The sequence below is a fragment of the Rhinatrema bivittatum genome, chromosome 7 (assembly GCF_901001135.1).
Source record: "Rhinatrema bivittatum chromosome 7, aRhiBiv1.1, whole genome shotgun sequence".
NCBI classification, from domain to species: domain Eukaryota; kingdom Metazoa; phylum Chordata; class Amphibia; order Gymnophiona; family Rhinatrematidae; genus Rhinatrema; species Rhinatrema bivittatum.
In genome coordinates this window covers 213,239,345-213,259,828 of record NC_042621.1, presented here as the reverse complement: position 1 = coordinate 213,259,828, position 20,484 = coordinate 213,239,345, and the positions used below count along the sequence as shown (strand labels likewise).

Genomic DNA, 20,484 nt, shown 5'->3' with positions numbered 1-20,484 from the left:
CTTGGAATAGGCTGCCAGAGCAGCCTGGGTCGGAGTCTCTGGACATGCATACAAGCCCGGATTCTCTAGAAGTGTTGCTGGCATAGAGAACTGACCAGAGGCTTTGAATGTGCCGTAGTAGCATCCTGCACTGGATTTTTGGAATTGTCTTGACCAGAGTTTTTAGATGTGCTGTGGTAGCACCCTGGACTGGATTCTGTGGAACAGGACCTGGATTAGACCTATGGGATGGAGCCTGTTTAAACTTCCTTTCAGGAGGTGGATGCAAGTTTTGAGTTTTGGATGCTGGAAACCCCCCATGAGCAGATTTGTCTGTAAGAGAATGTGACCTAAGATCTGGCCCGGAGTCTGGCACCAGATTCTGCTTGGTAAGTATAATTGCATGGTCTGTCTTGATATTAACCTCAGGGCTAGGAATCACTTTTGCTGGCTGAGAGGCATGTACAGGAGCAGGGCTGGAACTGGCTTCTGAAACTGAGGCAGTCTTAGGGTGGTCTGAGACAAAGACAGGTTTAATCAAAGCAGATTTAGACAAAAAAGCACAAGCTATCCTTCTGGTGTTAGTGCAGGTATCATAAAGGCCTGATTAGAAACAACTGGCTGACCTAGAGTCACCGAGGCTGAACTGACCACAGCAATCTGATTAGAAACCCCTGCAACCTGAGACTGAGGACAGGAGCAACAGCAGGACTGAATTCTGAAGCAGGATTCATTCTTTCAGGTACTGATTTTGTATTTCATACAAGAACTTCGGTATATAAAAATTAAAAATAAATTAATAAAATGTTTGTCTAATCTTGAGTGAGGTTGGCATGGCTTCCAATCTGGTTATGGTGGGAACAAAAATACATGACTTGTTTACCAGAGACTGTTCTAATATTTTGTTGCAGAGCCCTAGTACCCCAGAAATCTACTGTGCTGAAATGGGGGTCAGAAAGGGCTAGGGATTTCAGTGAAGCAGGTATCCGGTTATCTGAAAGAGGGGTCTGTAGCTCAGGAGCTGGTTTAGATGCAAGACAAATGAAACAGGCTAGTTCAGTTAGGGCATTCACAAACTATACTTCTTGCATTACCACAGAGCAGGACTGGAGGAATTGCACCTGAGACACTTCAGTAGTAGCTGTGGATTTCTACATTGGCATCTGTTGCAGTCGCGGTATAAAACAGAAGTAGGCAACACTTCAGGAGCTGGGACAGGGTAACAGGTACTAGCATTTACTTAAGAGTCAGGAGTACTTTTTCCAGGTTTTCTACTGGGCTGATGTGACTTGTGCACATTGATCCAAAATGGCTTAGTTTTAAAACTGGGCATGGCTAGAGCAAGAAAATAACTGACTTGCCTAACCACTGGCTGCCTCTCCTGAGGGTTAGTGTGGCCTCAGCGTGATGTCGTGGCCAGCCTGCTGATTTGGGGATGCCCCCAAGCAGGGGGCAGCAGGAGTCGGGAGCAGGCAGGTGAGGCATGTGGTATTCTGCAGCGATCAGGAGCAGACAAGAACTGCGTAGATCTGCCTGACCAGCCACTTTCTCTTAAGATTGAACCCTCCAGTGCTAGTGGCTGGCAGGTCTTTTGGAGAGTGGTGCACAGGGTCAGGAACAGGGTGTGCACTGGCAAGACACAAGGTAGGCTATGGTCAAGGTTGGCAGAACCAGGGCAGACAGAAACAAGGTAAAACACAGAGGCAGGAAGATATGCAAACAGGATAAGCCATTGGGAGGCCTGGACAAGATACAACAGGGCCACTGGGAGGCCCACAGGGAGCAGGAGGGCCACTGGGAGGCCCACAGGGAGCAGGAGCGATACTGGGAGGCTCACAGGAAGCAGGAGGGCCACTGGGAGACCCCAGGGAGCAGAAACACACAGATAAGAGACACTGGAGAGCCTGGACAGGACAGGATAGGACACACCATGCAGGCAGACAGGATAGGCCCAAATCTGATAAGGCAAGGAGCACAGGCAACAGACAAGACAAAGCAGGGCAGACAGACTAGAAGGCCTAAACAGGGCAGGAGCTATACACAGAAGAAGGCAAGGTTAAACAGGCAAAAGTCAAAGAACAACGGCAAGAGCAAGTGACCAAAGGCAGAGAGGAGACTCCACGCTGAAGCTGAGAGTAAACTGTGAGGGAGATTCTTATATGGCTGGCTTTACTGCATCATGCAGTCTTTAAGGCGGTGGCTAGAGCAGATCTGAGCATTGCTCAATGATGGTGGTGGGGGCTGCCTAGCAATCCGATTCATGCACTAATCCAATCCAATCCAATTTATTTATATTCCATCTTTCAAACACTTCAAAGCGGATATATTGTAGGGCATACTGGAAGGCTATTCTGTGTCAAATCTTCATTTCTGATTCTGTTTCTTCATGGCACTCAGGCATCTCATTTCTGTTGTTAATTCTCATTCATCAGTATACATGGGAACTCTCTGGGTTTCAGTAAGCGAGAGAGGATTTTAGTGAAATTTCCAACTCTTTAGAAACACCTGTGACATCTTTGGGTGCTGTCCTGCATCAAGCTGGAGGGAGAAGCCTGCAGAAATCAAGCACATGGTATGGAAGAGAGGTGGAGACAGTGGTCCACAAAGGCCAGAATGGGTGTAAAGATAGTGGTCCTTGCTGGCAGAAGAGGAGGAAGTGGAGGCATGAACTGAATCAGCCTGCACAAATCAGAGGAAGCAGCAGCTGCCTGAGTCACTCAAAGCAGCCAGCAAAAGACTAACTTCAGTGGCGGTGGTTAGAGGCTGATGTGTTTGAGCTTTAGGGTAGAAAGAGAGAGAGTGGAAGAGTCCAGCTGAGATGGGAAGGGAAGGAGGAAGAGTGTGGAGGTTCAACCTGGGTAGAGGGAGATGGGGGTTAAGGTGAAGAGTCCTAAGTTGGATCTGAATTATAGGGAACTGTGAGAACGAGCGGCGATTCCACAGACTTGGAGACAAACTAATTTGATTGCAGCCTTTCTTAAAACAATATATCTTTATTACAGTTTCATACATGCACAACAGTAGACTGTCTTCCCTTCAGAACAGTGTGCTGAATTACTCACAGTTCAGTACTGCTTTCCTCAGTACTCATGGTCCAGCTTCGGCACAGCTCAGTGTTTGGACAGTGCTACTTTACAGGAGCTGTCTTCCTCCTGGAGGACCCGGGCCTGGTCTGGTTATCCCACCTGAATCCCAGCTCTTATTCCCCACCCTCTGAGCCCCACCTGCCCCACAGAATTCTGCCCATAGAGCTTACTCTCTTTAGTGGATTTAAGGTGGACCAGACATCTAGCCTCGTCCCGCATAGGTAAATAGGTGAATACTAGGGGCACTGCCTCACAGGGAGAAAGTGCAAGTGAGAATGTGTGTTTGTATGTGTGAGTTCATGGGGGAAGCACAGAGAGAAAGTTAATTTGTATTTCCTAATCCCATCCCTTGCTTATCTCAGGATGAACAGAATTTAAGAGTTCTAAGGTATATTCATGAATTAATGTTAAAGTCCATATTTGATACTGATATCATAATGCTGGAATAAAGATAACCTTGATGAGCTTGGGTTTTACACTTGTAGATATACAGTAAAAAAAAAATTAAAAAATAAATAAATAAATATATATATATATATATATATATATATATATATATATATATATATTCTACATATAATTGGAACAAGGGTACCATCTGTCCTAATAGTTGATTTGCTATTACACATCTTATATTGATTTCATTGTTTAACCTACCATCTACTGTTATGGTCACACTAAGACACTTATATTTGTTTGTTTAACTTGTATCTTATTTATCATTACATGTACTGCTGCTTCTATCAAAAAAGCACCAACTAACCTCTTGTGCCCTTTTGCCTCATGCATGTATATTGAGCAAAGGAGCACAAGAAGTCAACCAGCACTATTTTGGGAGTCGGCAGCAGTGGTATAGGAGGGAACTATACTCTTCCTTCATTGATTTTTTGCACCATTGGAGTAAGAATGCAGTTTCAAAATTACCCATATGAAAATGTGGATGGTTAGATCAGGGGTGGGTCAGTTCTCATTGCGATTGCATTTTCAAATCACTGCTTGTCCTTTCAGGCATGTATTTTGTACCCACTTTAGTGCAGATGCAAAATACATGGGACAAAATCATCTGCAGTGTGCACCAGCTGCACACTACAGGGAGTTTCCCTTTGAAAGGAAGCTTTCAGGTCTCTGGGCTCAAAATACCCGCAGGCCTGCAGTAACAAAGTTGCCATCACTGTTATCAGATAGATATGAAGGTGGATTTTCAAAATGTTCCACATGAAAAACTTAGCTTACTTAGCCTCTACTCACATATTCTATATTTTAAAGATGTTGAAACTATACAGTATAAGTTTTTTCACTTTTGCACGCACAATTACATGTGTAAGAAAAGGTCAATTCCAGGACAGGGCTAACACATACGCATATAGGGGCTGATTTTAAAATGTTAGTGCGCGGGGTACATTTGTGCGCGCTACCCAGCACGCACAAATGTACACCCGATTTTATAACATGTGTGCTACCGCGCGCATGTTATAAAATTCAGGGTCGGCGTGCGCAAGGGGGTGCACACTTGTGCACCTTGCGCACGCCGAGCCCAAGGGAAGCCCCAATGGCTTTCCCCGTTCCCTCCAAGGCCGCTCCAAAATCGGAACGGCCTTGTAGGGAATTTTTTTTTCTCCCCCAACCTTTCCCTCCCTTTCCCTATCTAACCCACCCCCAAGCCCTACCTAAATCCCCCCCATCTTATCTTAATGAGTTACACCTGCGCGTACCGGCAGGCTGCCGGCGCACCATGCCCTGACACAGGCCGCTTTGTCAGAGTACTCGGGCCCACCCCTGGACCGCCCCCAGACTGCTGCCACACCCCCAGATGCTCCAGACCACGGCCCCACCCATGGCCACGCCCCCGGACCACCCCTTTCCTGAAGCCCCTATTCATACGCGCATCCCGGGGCTTGCGTGCGCTGCCGAGCCTATGCAAGATAGGCTCGGCACGCGCAGGGGCAGGTTTTCGGGGATTACACGTGTATTTTACGCGTGTAACCCTTTGAAAATCTGCCCCATAGGTTGTTATTTTAAAAGACAAGCGTGTACATTTTCCAACTTCCTCATGTATTTATACACCTGTTAATTATCTGGCATAAGTGATATTAAACATGTTCATTGTGTGGAACTGACTGGATGGAAGGTCTGGTTGAACTGGGGGGGAAGGGGGTTCAGACTGAAGAACCAGGAGGGTCTAGATGACATGGAGTAGGACTGAGCAAACCGGTGGACTAATTGGTAAATTGATTAATTTGCTCAATGCGCACACTTTTTAAAATTGTCGTGGAAATCGGGACTTACGAGACTAAGTCCTAATTTGCTTTCATGCACAAAATATATGTGTTCATATTTTTTTTAAATAGGCCAATAAAGTAATTGCATTCAGTGTACTGAAATAAGTGGTTTCAATGCATTGCTGGTCTTTACTATGGGCCTACATACACATGTAGGTTGTGGGATAAACATACACAGATTTTATAAGATGTGTGTATGTGATACTTGCTTGTAATAAAATACTATGGTAAAATAACGCACAGCCACATACATACATATATGCCACTGCATGCAGTTGTTTGAAAGTTATCCCTTGCAGGTTTACTTATGATTAAAGATATGTAAATCTTTCATAAACCCTATTCGATGGAAATCCATCTGAAGTTTTTCCAAAAAACAGACAAAAGACTTTGAATTCGAGCAAGATCCCATAATCTATTGGACTTTCAGACTTGGCAAACTTGCAGGCAAGAAGTGTTTGTGGATTTTGTGAGTAACTAGAACAGAAAGGCAAGAGATAGAAAGAGCAAGTGAAAAAGAGAGAATGAGGGAGAGCTTTTTGTTTGTTTGTTTTACGATTTGTATGAGTTGAGTGTGTGGGTAGTTTAGTCTTTTTTAATTTTATGTTTTTTATAGAATGAGGAGAAAGTAGTGCAGATAGTGACAATGGGCAGGAGGGCCAGTGGAGATTTTTCCTCGGCGGCTGCACGTTTATTACCACCAGGCAAGCACCGCCACCAGTGGCCACATTTCTTGCTGATGTCGAGGACAATATGGCCACTGGGCCTAGTGGGCAGGTCCAGCCAGTGGCACTGCAGAGAGATGGATGAGGAGATAGAGGCATATTATTCCAAGTACTGTATATTACTGGAAAACCCTAGGCATAGGACTTAGGCAGCCTCTGGATGTCAGCATGCAAACCTGCATTCTAGTTCACTAGAGCATGTGGTGCTGACATTCACTGGGGGAAAGGGGATATGTACCTAAGTATATGCTTGATTGCCCACATTAGGTGCCATCACCCTAGACCAGAGTTTTCCAAACTTTTCATGTTGGTGACACACTTTTTAGACAAACATAATTTCACGACACGGTAATTCAGTCTACTAGTAAACCAGAGGTTAAAGGTTAAACGAACGAAACATATTTCGACAATTTATGTATGTTTCCTTAAATATATACATAAATAAAATGTTTCACGACACAACCTATCTCATGAAAACCTTAAATTTATATTAAAAATATATATTCCAAGATTCATGTTATTGTTATAATTTATGAGAAACAATAATAAAACAAATTGTCTGTCCCCCACACACTCATCTCTCTCCTCCCCCCAGCACATGTCTGGCCCCCACACACTCATATCTCTCCCCCTCAAGCACATGTCTGTCCCCCCAGCACGTTTGCCCCCCACTCACTCATCTCTCTCCCCCCAGCACATGTCTGGCCCCCACACTCATGTACCTCGTCTTTTTGATTGTTGCCAGTTAAGTGCTTCACTCCCTTCCATGATCACCAGACACTGCTGCTTGCAGTCAGTACTCCTCATGGCCAGGCCTCATCGGCAGCAGCAGCCAATGCAAGGATGGCTGGGCTCGTTCCACCCACCAAGCCCCCCAAAAAAACGCGATTGACAGCAAAAATCACCCAATAATAAGCAACCCATAAACTGAAAAAAAAAAGTGAATCTCTAGAAAAAAAAAAGCCCAAACTCGCATCAGAGTTGACCGGGCTTGCGCGACACACCTGCACACTGCAGGCGACACACTAACGTGTCCCGACACACAGTTTGGAAAGCTCTGCCCTAGACTATAGTGATAGGCCCACCAGTGGCAGGTAATTGTCAGTGCCAGGAGTATTGCTGTCCCATTATCCTCTGGTATGGTATCATCCTCTACTGTGAGTATTGTCAGTACCAGTAGAGATGGTAGAAGACATTCAACTGCAAAAAGCTTGGACCCCAACTTAGAGGAGCTGTCCTGGGTGAGATCTGTTTTGGTGTACATCTAAAGGAGATGTGGTCAACTTTGGCAGACTAGCATCCTGCACTGAATTTCCACGTTTATCATCTCACTGAGCATGACCACATTGCAGTAGAGACTCCTCACTGCACTATCCTGCTGTTCCCAGGGGCACTCAGAGTCAGAATGCTCTGAGTGTCACAGCTGGAGTGACAAAAATAATCACTGATTGATTCTGAATGACAGCAGCAGCTACTAATATGGCCAGTGATGATAACATTAGGCAGGTAGGGCTCATAGCACATCATATTATCGTATGTGCCAGTTCATACCACACGAGCTCCATATAGATATACCTACCTGTTAGTTGCACTACAAAGTCTGTTAGTCTATTGGTGACCCACTGGCATCATGCAAGCTTTTTCTTAACACAAGCAGTGTTCCTATTACTCTACATCTGTGTTACACACGAATACTTGACTAGGCACACACTAGCTCGGGAACAGCAAAAAATCTTTGTGTAGAATGACATTGTGGGCAGTGAGCACTGGGCTGACAGCTAAAAGTATGTGATAGAGACACTCCCAAAAGAGTAGAGAACTGAGAAGGAAGTTCAGGGGGGAGGATTAGAATTTTATTGTGACATAACTGGGACGAGGGCATTCAGATGTTGGAACAATGATTGTAATTGTAGAGGAAAGCATCTTCTGCCAATAATAATTACAGGAGATTTGTGAAATTAAACAATAAATAGCCTATATTAAAAAGAAAATTCCAGGTGAAAATTGAATTTAAGCAGGCATTTGCTTGGAAATTTTCACCAAGTCTAATTTGTCAGCAGTGTTGATGGCAATGGTTGTTTTCCACATACTTTTTTAATAGGATTAGAAGGATGTAGGAAAGACTAAAGTAGATAATTATTATTGACTATTTTTCAGGTATTTCCAAGTTAAGAGGAACATACTGTCAATGCAGCAGCAGTTTATCAGTCAATTATTCTGCTCATGCCTAATTATATGTCATTAACACCTCCTCATATCTAGAGCTCTACAGTACTTCATGCTATATAAAATCAAGATGTACTTAAAATCTGTATTCTGTTTTGAACATTGTCATGTTCATGTAATTTTTCAATATGCTGCAAGATTTAAAAAACAAATGCAATTTAAAATAATCCCAGGCATTTGGCTTACATGTTCCTTCTCCTAAAATTAAAAATAGTAAGGGTAGTGTTAGTGGAATGTATGATGATCACAAACAAGTCCCCATCTGGACATAAATATTCTTGGAATAACATAAACTCTATAAATATAATAAATGTGTTTATTTATTATTTCAGAATGCTGCTTTGATAATTTTTCTTGATATATTTCATGATTATGGGGATATACTGCATATAAAGAAAATGGAGGACATGAGAACAAGGCAAAAATTCAGAATTATGTTGCTAACTGGCTTTTTGGAAGGAAAGAAAATGTCATAGTATATTGATTTGGAAGGATGCAATAAGTGAGTGTTTCCGAATTCAATATCTGACTGGGCACTTTTCAGTCTGTAACAGATATGTTACAGGTAGTAATGGATCAAACAGCACTCAAGACAAAGATTACAGACTGAATCCAAAGGGTGATGTTTCATCCCCTCCCCAAGTTTGGAGCCCAGGGCAGTCGTCCTTCTTGCCCATTCCTTGCAATGACCCTGTTGAAAAGTCAGGATGGAAAGGGGGTGGGGGGAACTGATGGTTTAAGCATGGGAGTTTATATGCACGTTTACCCAAAGTGATATAAAGCCAGAAGGGAAGAGTCTCAACTGGATGGGTCTATAAGAGTACACTATCGTATTCATTTTTGACTGACCATAAATTGATTGATAGTAGCTAGTAGAATAACTATTAGAAGCATTTTACATTAGTTGCTGTGTCATCTGCATCTCAGTAATATAATGCAAATTGTGTTTCACTATTCCTTGAGTATTTTTTTTCTTTTTGCTTATACTTAACTTTCAGACTGGAAACACCTCTTTATTAAATGTCAGTTGTGCATGTACATTAGTCATGTTTGGTTTGACTTTAGCCTTATGTCTTGAAAAGAAATACTAGAAAAAACAATTGAACCACTCATAATGGTCTGGAAAGCATTTACAAATACATACAATACTACTATTACCATGTGCCTCCTGGCTATAGTGAAACACCAGAAAATATCTGTAGGGAAAATTAAATTGAAACCACCAATATTTATTCTAGTTATAGCCATTGTGTTGGGTTTTTTTTTGTTTTTTTATAAATAGGCATGACAGCGTCTGTACTGATGGTGCTTATTTTGTGTAAGACCTATTTTTATTCTAATTCCAAAGACCTGCTCAGAATCGTTTTGGTTTCATGAATGAGAAAAGGTCATCAGTAAAAGGAGATCAGTATGCCTGGATCCCCTTTCCATTAAACAGAAGGCTATGTAATGTTCTTTGACATGAACATAAGCAGTAGAATCTCCTGGGACACTGGTCAGAGGAATATGTTCTTTCTACAGTATATAGAAGAAGATGATGTGCTTTCTCTTTTGGTTTCTTTTTAGCAAGTTGTCCTTTTTTGGACAGTTGAGACTTAGGGGTAGATTTTCAAAAACCGCGAATAGGCGTACTTTTGTTGGCGCTCCAGGCGCCAACAAAAGTACGCTGGATTTCAGTAGATACGCGCGTAGCCGCTGAAATCCGGGATCGGCACGCGCAAGGCTATCGATTTCGTATAGCCGGCGCGCGCCGAGCCGCGCGGCCTACCCCCGTTCCCTCCGAGGCAGCTCCGAAATCGGAGCTGCCTCGGAGGGAACTTTCTTTTGCCCTCCCCTCACCTTCCCCTCCCTTCCCCTACCTAACCCACCCGCCCGGCCCTGTCTAAACCCCCCCCTTACCTTTGTTGGGGGATTTACGCCTCCCGGAGGGAGAAGTAAATCCCCGCGCGCCAGCGGGCCGCTAGTGCGCTGGGACGCGATCTGGGGGCGGGTCCGGAGGGCACGGCCACGCCCCCGGGCCGCCCTGGGCCGTAGCCACGCCCCTGGGCCCACCCCTGGAACGCTCCCGACACGCCCCGAAAACGCCGCGCGGTTCGGGTCTGCCCCCGACCCGCCCCCCGACACGCCCCCTCCGAAAACCCCGGGACTTACGCGAGTCCCGGGGCTCTGCGCGCGCCGGTAGGCCTATGTAAAATAGGCCTACCGGCGCGCAGGGCCCTGCTCGCCTAAATCCGCCTGGATTTGGGCGAGCAGGGCTCTTAAAATCCGCCCCTTTGTGTTTCAGTGTTGAGATAGACCAATTCAAGTTAATAAATCAACAAATGGCACTGCTTGCAGATTTAAAGAGAATGAGAAATATTCATATTTTCTATCTTAAACTCTATTTCGAACACAAGCTCTTTTTTAAAGTCACTTTGAACTAGTCCTTATTCATCGGGTTCTCAATTCATCCAAAAGGGTTTTGGATTCTATAAGGCAACTAATGGAAGAAACCTGCCTGAATAACATCTGTCATAAAATCAGGTATTGTGCCAAAAAAAAAAAAATATATACGGTATATATATTTGTCACAAACTGAAAAGACAATTTTTTTTTAGTTTACAGGAGAAGGAACCACAAAGCTACTTGATTAAATGGATTAAATCTATTAAATGACCTGTTCAATAGGGATGTGAATCGTTTTCCATATCGTCTTAACGATAGAAATCGTGTGGCAGGGCAAGAAAATCGTCTTAGGCACGATTTTTTAGTTAAAAAATCGTTAAAAATCATTTTTTCCGATTAGTGCGCACTAACTCGAGTTAGTGCGCACTAACTGGGAGTTAGTGCGCACTAACTGAAAATGATACAATTTGACACTTTTCAGGTCAGTTAAGGTCAGTTTAGGAATGAATATGTATTCCTATTGGCTGCCCTCTTATTTATTCATGTTACCAAGTTTCCTACTGACAGTATATGGGGGATGGGAAATGGAAACAGTTGGTAGCTTGACAAAACAAGTAATGTGATCAGTCAATGTGACTAGAACTTGTGCCCTAACCCTGATACCAGGGGTATTGTGATCTTCCTGCACACAGTGCCCTATCCCTATTAATACCAGGAGTGTTGTGATCTTCCTGCACACAGTGCCCTATCCCTAATACCAGGGGTGTTGTGATCTTCCTGCACACAGTGCCCTATTCCTGATACTGGGGGTGTTGTGATCTTCCTGCACACAGTGCCCTATTCCTGATACCGGGGGTGTTGTGATCTTCTTGCACACATCCCGGTATCAGGGATAGGGCACTGCATGCAGGAAGATCACAACACTCCTGGTATTAATAGGGATAGGGCACTGCATGCAGGAAGATCACAACACTCCTGGTATTAATAGGGATAGGGCACTGCATGCAGGAAGATCACAACACCCCTGGTATCAGGGATAGGGCACTGTGTGCAGGAAGATCACAATACCCCGGAGGAGTGAGGGTCAGGCAGCTCCCCCCTGTCTGTGAAGCCAGCCTCTCACTAGTAATGCAGGGAGGGAGCTGTCTCAGACTTCACCATCCTCCCCCCCCCCCTCACCCACACACCATTCACTAGCTGGGACATGGGGGAAGTCAGGAGTGAGGGTCAGGCAGCTCCCCCCTGTCTGTGAAGCCAGCCTCTCACTAGTAATGCAGGGAGGGAGCTGTCTCAGACTTCACCATCCTCCCCCCCCCCTCACCCACACACCATTCACTAGCTGGGACATGGGGGAAGTCAGGAGTGAGGGTCAGGCAGCTCCCCCCTGTCTGTGAAGCCAGCCTCTCACTAGTAATGCAGGGAGGGAGCTGTCTCAGACTTCATCATCCTCCCCCCCCCTCACCCACACACCATTCACTAGCTGGGACATGGGGGAAGTCAGGAGTGAGGGTCAGGCAGCTCCCCCCTGTCTGTGAAGCCAGCCTCTCACTAGTAATGCAGGGAGGGAGCTGTCTCAGACTTCACCATCCTCCCCCCCCCCTCACCCACACACCATTCACTAGCTGGGACATGGGGGAAGTCAGGAGTGAGGGTCAGGCAGCTCCCCCCTGTCTGTGAAGCCAGCCTCTCACTAGTAATGCAGGGAGGGAGCTGTCTCAGACTTCACCATCCTCCCCCCCCCCCTCACCCACACACCATTCACTAGCTGGGACATGGGGGAAGTCAGGAGTGAGGGTCAGGCAGCTCCCCCCTGTCTGTGAAGCCAGCCTCTCACTAGTAATGCAGGGAGGGAGCTGTCTCAGACTTCATCATCCTCCCCCCCCCTCACCCACACACCATTCACTAGCTGGGACATGGGGGAAGTCAGGAGTGAGGGTCAGGCAGCTCCCCCCTGTCTGTGAAGCCAGCCTCTCACTAGTAATGCAGGGAGGGAGCTGTCTCAGACTTCACCATCCTCCCCCCCCCCCCCTCACCCACACACCATTCACTAGCTGGGACATGGGGGAAGTCAGGAGTGAGGGTCAGGCAGCTCCCCCCTGTCTGTGAAGCCAGCCTCTCACTAGTAATGCAGGGAGGGAGCTGTCTCAGACTTCACCATCCTCCCCCCACCCCTTTCACCCACACACCATTCACTAGCTGGGACATGGGGGAAGTCAGGAGTGAGGGTCAGGCAGCTCCCCCCTGTCTGTGAAGCCAGCCTCTCACTAGTAATGCAGGGAGGGAGCTGTCTCAGACTTCACCATCCTCCCCCCCCCCCCCTCACCCACACACCATTCACTAGCTGGGACATGGGGGAAGTCAGGAGTGAGGGTCAGGCAGCTCCCCCCTGTCTGTGAAGCCAGCCTCTCACTAGTAATGCAGGGAGGGAGCTGTCTCAGACTTCACCATCCTCCCCCCCCCCCTCACCCACACACCATTCACTAGCTGGGACATGGGGGAAGTCAGGAGTGAGGGTCAGGCAGCTCCCCCCTGTCTGTGAAGCCAGCCTCTCACTAGTAATGCAGGGAGGGAGCTGTCTCAGACTTCACCATCCTCCCCCCCCCCCCTCACCCACACACCATTCACTAGCTGGGACATGGGGGAAGTCAGGAGTGAGGGTCAGGCAGCTCCCCCCTGTCTGTGAAGCCAGCCTCTCACTAGTAATGCAGGGAGGGAGCTGTCTCAGACTTCACCATCCTCCCCCCCCCCCTCACCCACACACCATTCACTAGCTGGGACATGGGGGAAGTCAGGAGTGAGGGTCAGGCAGCTCCCCCCTGTCTGTGAAGCCAGCCTCTCACTAGTAATGCAGGGAGGGAGCTGTCTCAGACTTCACCATCCTCCCCCCCCCCCCCCACACCATTCACTAGCTGGGACATGGGGGAAGTCAGGAGTGAGGGTCAGGCAGCTCCCCCCTGTCTGTGAAGCCAGCCTCTCACTAGTAATGCAGGGAGGGAGCTGTCTCAGACTTTACCATCCTCCCCCCCCCCCTCACCCACACACCATTCACTAGCTGGGACATGGGGGAAGTCAGGAGTGAGGGTCAGGCAGCTCCCCCCTGTCTGTGAAGCCAGCCTCTCACTAGTAATGCAGGGAGGGAGCTGTCTCAGACTTCACCATCCTCCCCCCCCCCTCACCCACACACCATTCACTAGCTGGGACATGGGGGAAGTCAGGAGTGAGGGTCAGGCAGCTCCCCCCTGTCTGTGAAGCCAGCCTCTCACTAGTAATGCAGGGAGGGAGCTGTCTCAGACTTCACCATCCCCCCCCCCCCCTCACCCACACACCATTCACTAGCTGGGACATGGGGGAAGTCAGGAGTGAGGGTCAGGCAGCTCCCCCCTGTCTGTGAAGCCAGCCTCTCACTAGTAATGCAGGGAGGGAGCTGTCTCAGACTTCACCATCCTCCCCCCCCCCCCCTCACCCACACACCATTCACTAGCTGGGACATGGGGGAAGTCAGGAGTGAGGGTCAGGCAGCTCCCCCCTGTCTGTGAAGCCAGCCTCTCACTAGTAATGCAGGGAGGGAGCTGTCTCAGACTGGTATCAGGGTTAGGGCACTGTGTGCAGGAAGATCACAACACTCCTGGTATTAATAGGGATAGGGCACTGTAAGAGATGACTGTAGTAGATTGAATAAAGATCTGATGTTTCTGCTCTCCTCACACCAAACAAAAACAACACACAAGCAGAGAAGCCCTTCTTACAAAGCTGAGCTAGTGAGTTAAGTAGGAGGAAAAGTAAACATACTTGTGCCAGTGTGGCTACTTAAAAAATACACTTACCAACAATCAATTACATATATTTGAACTGTGTACAGTTCCAGCCAGGACCACCTTTCTAAAATGCACAGTGATTGGCAAATTCAACATGCACTAGCATTTCAGGTGCCTGCTAACAAAAATAATAAACAAACAAGTTCTAGTCACATGAGTGCTGATCATTACATTACTTTTTTTGTCAAGCTTCCAACTGTTTCCATTTCACATCCCCCCAACCATTACCTCAGTATTAGCCTTGGTAACATCAATAGATAAGAGCACAGCCAGCCAATAGGAATACATACATACATATTCATTCCTAAGTGACCTTTACTGACCTGGGAAGTGTGAACACTTTGTTTCATTTTCTGTTGGTGTTCGTTAGTTTCCAGTTCCATTTCCCATCCCCCCAACCATCACCTCAGTGGTAACCTTGGTAACATCAATAGATAAGAGGGCAGCCAGCCAATAGGAACACATATTCATTCCTAACTGACCTTCAGTGACCTGGAAAGTGTTTATTTGTATCATTTTCAGTTAGTGCGCACTAAATCGAGTTAGTGCGCACTAACGGGGAGTTAGTGCGCACTAACTCGAGTTAGTGCGCACTAACACGATTTAACGATTTTTAACGATAAATCGTTAGAATTTCTATTGTATCGTGTTCTATAACGATTTAAGACGATATAAACATTTTCGGACGATAATTTTAATCGTTGAAAAACGATTCACATCCCTACTGTTCAATAGACTTCTGGAAATGGGAGCTGTGCTAAATAACTGGAGAAGAGTGGTGGGTGGTGGTGGTTTTGCTTCACGAGAGTGGGAGCAGAGAGGAGGCTGGAAATTACAGATCGGTTAGCCTCACCTCTGTGGTAAGAAAATTAATGGAGACCCTGCTGAAAGAAAGGATAGTGAACTACCTACAATCTGGTGGCTTGCTCGATCTGCGACAGCACGGATTCACCAGGGGAAGTTCCTGTCAGACAAATCTGATTGATTTCTTTGATTGGATGACTAGAGAATTGGATCAGGGAAGAGTACTCGATGTGATTTATTTGGATTTTAGTAAAGCCTTTAACATGGTCCCACATAGAAGACTCGTGAACAAAATGTGAAACTTGGGAGTGAGTGCTGAGGTGGTGGCATGGATTACAAACTGGTTGACATATAGAAGACAGAGTGTGATGGTAAATGGAACCTACTGTGAAGAGAGAACGATGTTAAGTGGAGTGCCGCAGGGATCGGTGTTGGGACTGGTTCTATTCAACATCTTTGTGAGCGACATTGTGGAAGGGATAGAAGGTAAAGTTTGTCTATTTGTGGATGATACTAAGATCTGCAACAGAGTGGATACACTGGAAGGAGTGGAGAGAATGAGGCATGATTTAAGGAAACTTGAAGAGTGTTCAAAGATATGGCAACTCGGATTTAATGCCAAGAAGTGTAGAGTCATGCATCTGGGATGTGGTAATCCAAAGGAACTGTATGCGATGGGGGATGAAGTGCTGCTGTGCACGGAACAGGAGAGAGACCTTGGGGTGATAGTGTCTAGCGATCTAAAGATAGAGAAGCAATGTGACAAGGCGATAGCTAAAGGTAGAAGATTGCTGGGTTGCATAGAGAGAGGAATATCTAGTAAGAAAAAGGAAGTGATAATCCCCTTGTACAGGTCCTTGGTGAGGCCTCACCTGGAGTACTGTGTTCAGTTCTGGAGACTGTATCTCAAAAGGGACAGAGACAGGTTGGAGGCGGTTCAGAGAAGGGTGACCAAAATGGTGGGAGGTCTCCATCGGTTGACTTATGAGGAGAAGCTGAAGGACCTAAATATGTATACCTGGAGGAGAGAAGGAGCAGAGGAAAAATGATAGAGACCTTCAGATACTTGAAAGGTTTTAATGATGCATGATCAACAACAAACCTTTTCCACTGGAAAGAATCCAATAGAGGTCATGAAATGAAACTCCGGGGAGGATGACTCAGAATCAATGTCAGGAAATATTTTTTCATGGAGAGGGTGGTGGACACTTGGAATGTCTTGCCAGAGGACATGGTGAAGTAAAAAATGGTGCAAGATTTCAAAAGAGCATGGGATAAATATGTGGATCCCTAAAGGCAAGGGGGGGGGGGAATGAATTAAGAGGCTTGGGGGTAACTTGCTGATGTGCTGGATACTACCCTTAACAAATATGCCTTCGCATTGGGGTAACTTGCTGGTGTAACAAATTCTACCCTTAACAAATAAGCCTTCATACTGTGAGGCGACTCTATCATTGTTCACTGTTTCAATGACAGGGGGAAAAGAAGAAAAGAGGAATTGGATTCATACAACAACCAACAAGGACATTGAACTTTACATTCTGTGAAAACAAATAAGCACGGGGTAACTTGCTTGATGTGATGGTTACTACTCTTAACAAAAAGCCTGATACTACACTTCTGATGCAACTCCAACATTACTCTCTGCTTCAATGACAGGGGGGGGGCAAGGAAATTGGACTCAAAGAGTAACCCACATGAGCCCTGACCTTGGGGGACTGAGTAACTGATTAGTATGGGAAACTGATAACTATGGGAGCTTGCTGGGCAGACTGGATGGGCCAAAAGTTCCTTTTCTGCCGTCACTTCTATGTTTCTGTTTCTATGAACCTACTGTGAGGTGAGAAGAGTAATATGTGGAGTGCATCAAGGATCGGCTCTGGGGCCAAATCTGTTCAATAGTTTTGTGAGCGATATTATGAAAGGGTTAGAAGGAAAAGCATATATTTTTGTGGATGACACTAAGGTCTGCAACAGAGTGGACACATCTGAAGGAGTGGACAGAATGGGAAGCAATCTAACAATGTTCAAGAAGTAGTCAAAGGTTTCAGAAGCTGGGATTCAATGCCAAGAAGTACAGAGTCAGGAATTTGATGTGCAGAAATTCAAAGGAGCTGTACCTTATGGGGAGCAAAAGACTGTTGTGCACAGATTGGGAAAGAGACCTGGGGCTGATAGTGTCTGATGATCTGAAGGCAGCAAAGCAATGTGGCAAGGCAGTGGCTAAGGCCAGAAGGATGCTGGGCTGCATAGAAAAGAGGCATAATCAGTAGGAAAAAGGAGGTGATATTGCCCCTCTACAGGTCTTTGGTGAGGCCTCACCTGGCGTACTGTGATCAGTTCTGGAGACCATATCTCAAAAAGGATAGAGACAGGATGGAAGCAGTCCAGAGGAAGGTGACCAAAATGGAGTGGGGTCTGCACCAGAAGACTTATGAGATGAAACTGAAAAACCTAAATATGTATACCCTGGAGGAGTGGAGAGGCAGGGGAGATATGATATTGAACTTTAAATATCTGAAAGGTATTAATAATAATGCACAGGAATCAAACCTCTTCTGATGAAAGAAAAGAAAACTAGAGAACTAGGGGCAATGATTTGAAACTCCAAGGGGATAGACTCGAGACCACTGTCAAGAAATATTTCTTCATGGAAAGGGTGGCAGATGCATGGAATGCCCACCCTGAAGAAGTAGTAAAGACCAGAGCTATAATGGAACTGAAAAGGGTATGGGATAAATACGGAGGATCCAGAGAAGCTAAAGGATGGAGATGAAGAAAAGAAGTAACCTGCATGGAGCGGCAGTTACTACCGTAAAAAAAGAAAAGAAAAGAAACTTGCTGGGCAGATTGGATGGACCACTTGGTTCTTTTTCTGCCATCATTTTCTGTCTTACTTTGAGTTCCATTCTGTCAACAAAGATCTAATCACCTAGCCTGGATTCATCATTCCTCGCAGCTGACAATGTAGAAAATAGTTCCAGGCATGGGCTGACTCAAAAGCCTGCAGAAAGAGAGTTTATTCTGTTTTCCTGAGATAAACTGGACTTGTCAGCTACAGCTCATTATTCTTATTTTTGTTTTTTCTTTGTAGGTTTTTTTCTTTTTTTTTTTTTTTACCATAAAATACAGTTATTTTAATTGGTCTTAAGCTGATGGCTAACTTTTGTCCATAATTTTTTTAAAGTCCAGATCTGGGTAAAATTAATACGGTAATTTATATTGAATGAATAATCAATAAATGAATAGTTTTATATATTTTACATGAAGATTTTTCACATTCATCTAGCACCTTTTCCTAACGTACTGTACAATAAGAAATCAAAATGGTACAATTAAAAAGGCTATAGAAAGCAATTTGCAAAACAATTTCCTCCGGTACAAAGTGTTTTTACTCGTGTATCTGGTCTGTCTGCAAATTGCACACCCTTAATGGGGCTAAAGGTCTGCACATTGATAGGAAATGTTCCTTGGGGTCGTGTTTAGGTAAGAGGAGAAAAAGACCATCCGAAGACTGCATTTTCCAAACTAACCTATGCGCATGCTTTTTCAAGCAAAATTCAACCCACGCAAAAAACAGGTGCATGTGACTACTCATACTTTGTACCCATGGCAATTTTCAAACAGAAAGTAGATACATAATTTTGCTTTGAAAATTTTTGCAAAGCCTGCAAATTAAAATATGCATGGTCTTTGTCTATTTGCACACAGTTTAAAAATTGCCACCTCAGTATGCGAATCTTTAAAGAACCTAGTTAGTAAAGTGAGTTAACACGTGTTCGGTGTTGAAGTGGGTAGTTATCTCCCGTTAAATACATGTTAATGCTTGTTATTGATAATACTCACTTGAGAATCATCAATAATGGAAAAAATTAGTTTAACATGGACAAAATTAATGAGCTCTGTTGCATGCAAATACATGCAAGGAAGCTCATTAATATTAAAATAACTTAATGCTAATCACATAAACCTTCTATTTTGTGTTAAACTAAAAAAAAAAAAGTTATGCATGTCAAGAATATTGCTAATCTGCTGATACTGTCAGCCAAAGTTAATGCTCCTGTTAATCACTTGCCCCCCCCCCCCACCCATCAGCAAATTAAGGGCATATAATCCCCAACATCTGGGATCATTTCTCACCCCAGCAGATACTTCCCCCAAAAAGAAAGCCTGCCCCCATCTAGATCCCTGGTTTGCCCAATAGACAAGCCCCTAAAACATACCCTGCTACCCTGCCCGATAGTCAAATAAACCCTGCCCCCCCCCCCAACTCAACAAATGCTCCCTCAAGGTCACCCTCCCCTAGCCCTAACATCCTCCTTTATCTGAAATCATAATGTGACAGGAATCCTTGGGCAGGAGAATTCCCCAGTCCTTATGCCTCACAAGCACCAATTTTGAAAATGGTACCAGTTGACCTGAGGCTAATTTATTGGCTAAAACTATTTTTTTTTCTAACAATAAAGAATCTGAAAGTGTTTTAAGAGTACGAGAGGTGAACTGCACCTGCTTCCTGACAGCATAGCTTAATCTATTGGACCCAAGCATCTGCCAAGAGCAGAAATGAGATTACTATGTGCTGTTCTTGAACTTTGTCACACTTGTTAGTTCCTGAGCAATGTGAGCCATGTGAATCAACCATTAACAGCTTAGCTATCATGTCCTGTCTAGACTATCTGCTTTACAACTTACTGTATCTTGAGTCAGTGGATTTTTTTTTTTTTTACTTTTTTATTATTAAATTAATACATATAATCTTGTACAATATGCAATTTTTGTCTGCCCGGAAAATGTAATGATTTTATTCTCAGAATGGTACTGCATACTGTATATGAATCTGCAGAAATGTCACTTTCAGAATGCAGCTCCATATATAGACCTGCAGTGATGTCATGGGCATAGGATTAGATCACTGCCTGAACCAAATCTCTACAGCCATACAGAGTCATTTATCAATTGCGTTATGGCGGGTGTTAGGACCCTAAGGCCCGTGATAACACCGTAACATATGTGATATTTAGTGCAATGCATGGTGTGAATGAAATTTTTTTGAATTTATTCAAAGGGGAGGGAGGAATGTCACAGAAAGATGAGATTTCTACCAGGGTAGTATCAAGCTAGGGCCTTTGTTGAAACCTCATCTTTCTGTGACATTTCCTCACTCCAAATCACGTCAGATCTTCGC

At 45.0% G+C, this 20,484-nt stretch overlaps 1 protein-coding gene across 4 annotated transcripts in view; it reads left to right on the top strand.

The window, feature by feature from the left end:
- Positions 1-20,484, top strand: part of PRKG1 (protein kinase cGMP-dependent 1) — a 2,212,673-nt gene that overhangs the window by 428,465 nt on the left and 1,763,724 nt on the right. Inside the window, exon 1 of one of the 4 annotated variants that reach the window (XM_029609783.1) lies at positions 239-368. The exons of 2 other annotated variants lie outside the window; for them this stretch is intronic. The gene's annotated coding sequence lies outside the window, so the exon portion shown is untranslated. Of the gene's footprint in view, positions 1-238; positions 369-629; positions 722-20,484 lie in introns of those variants that run through there. One more of the 4 variants, XM_029609784.1, reaches the window with a different exon arrangement.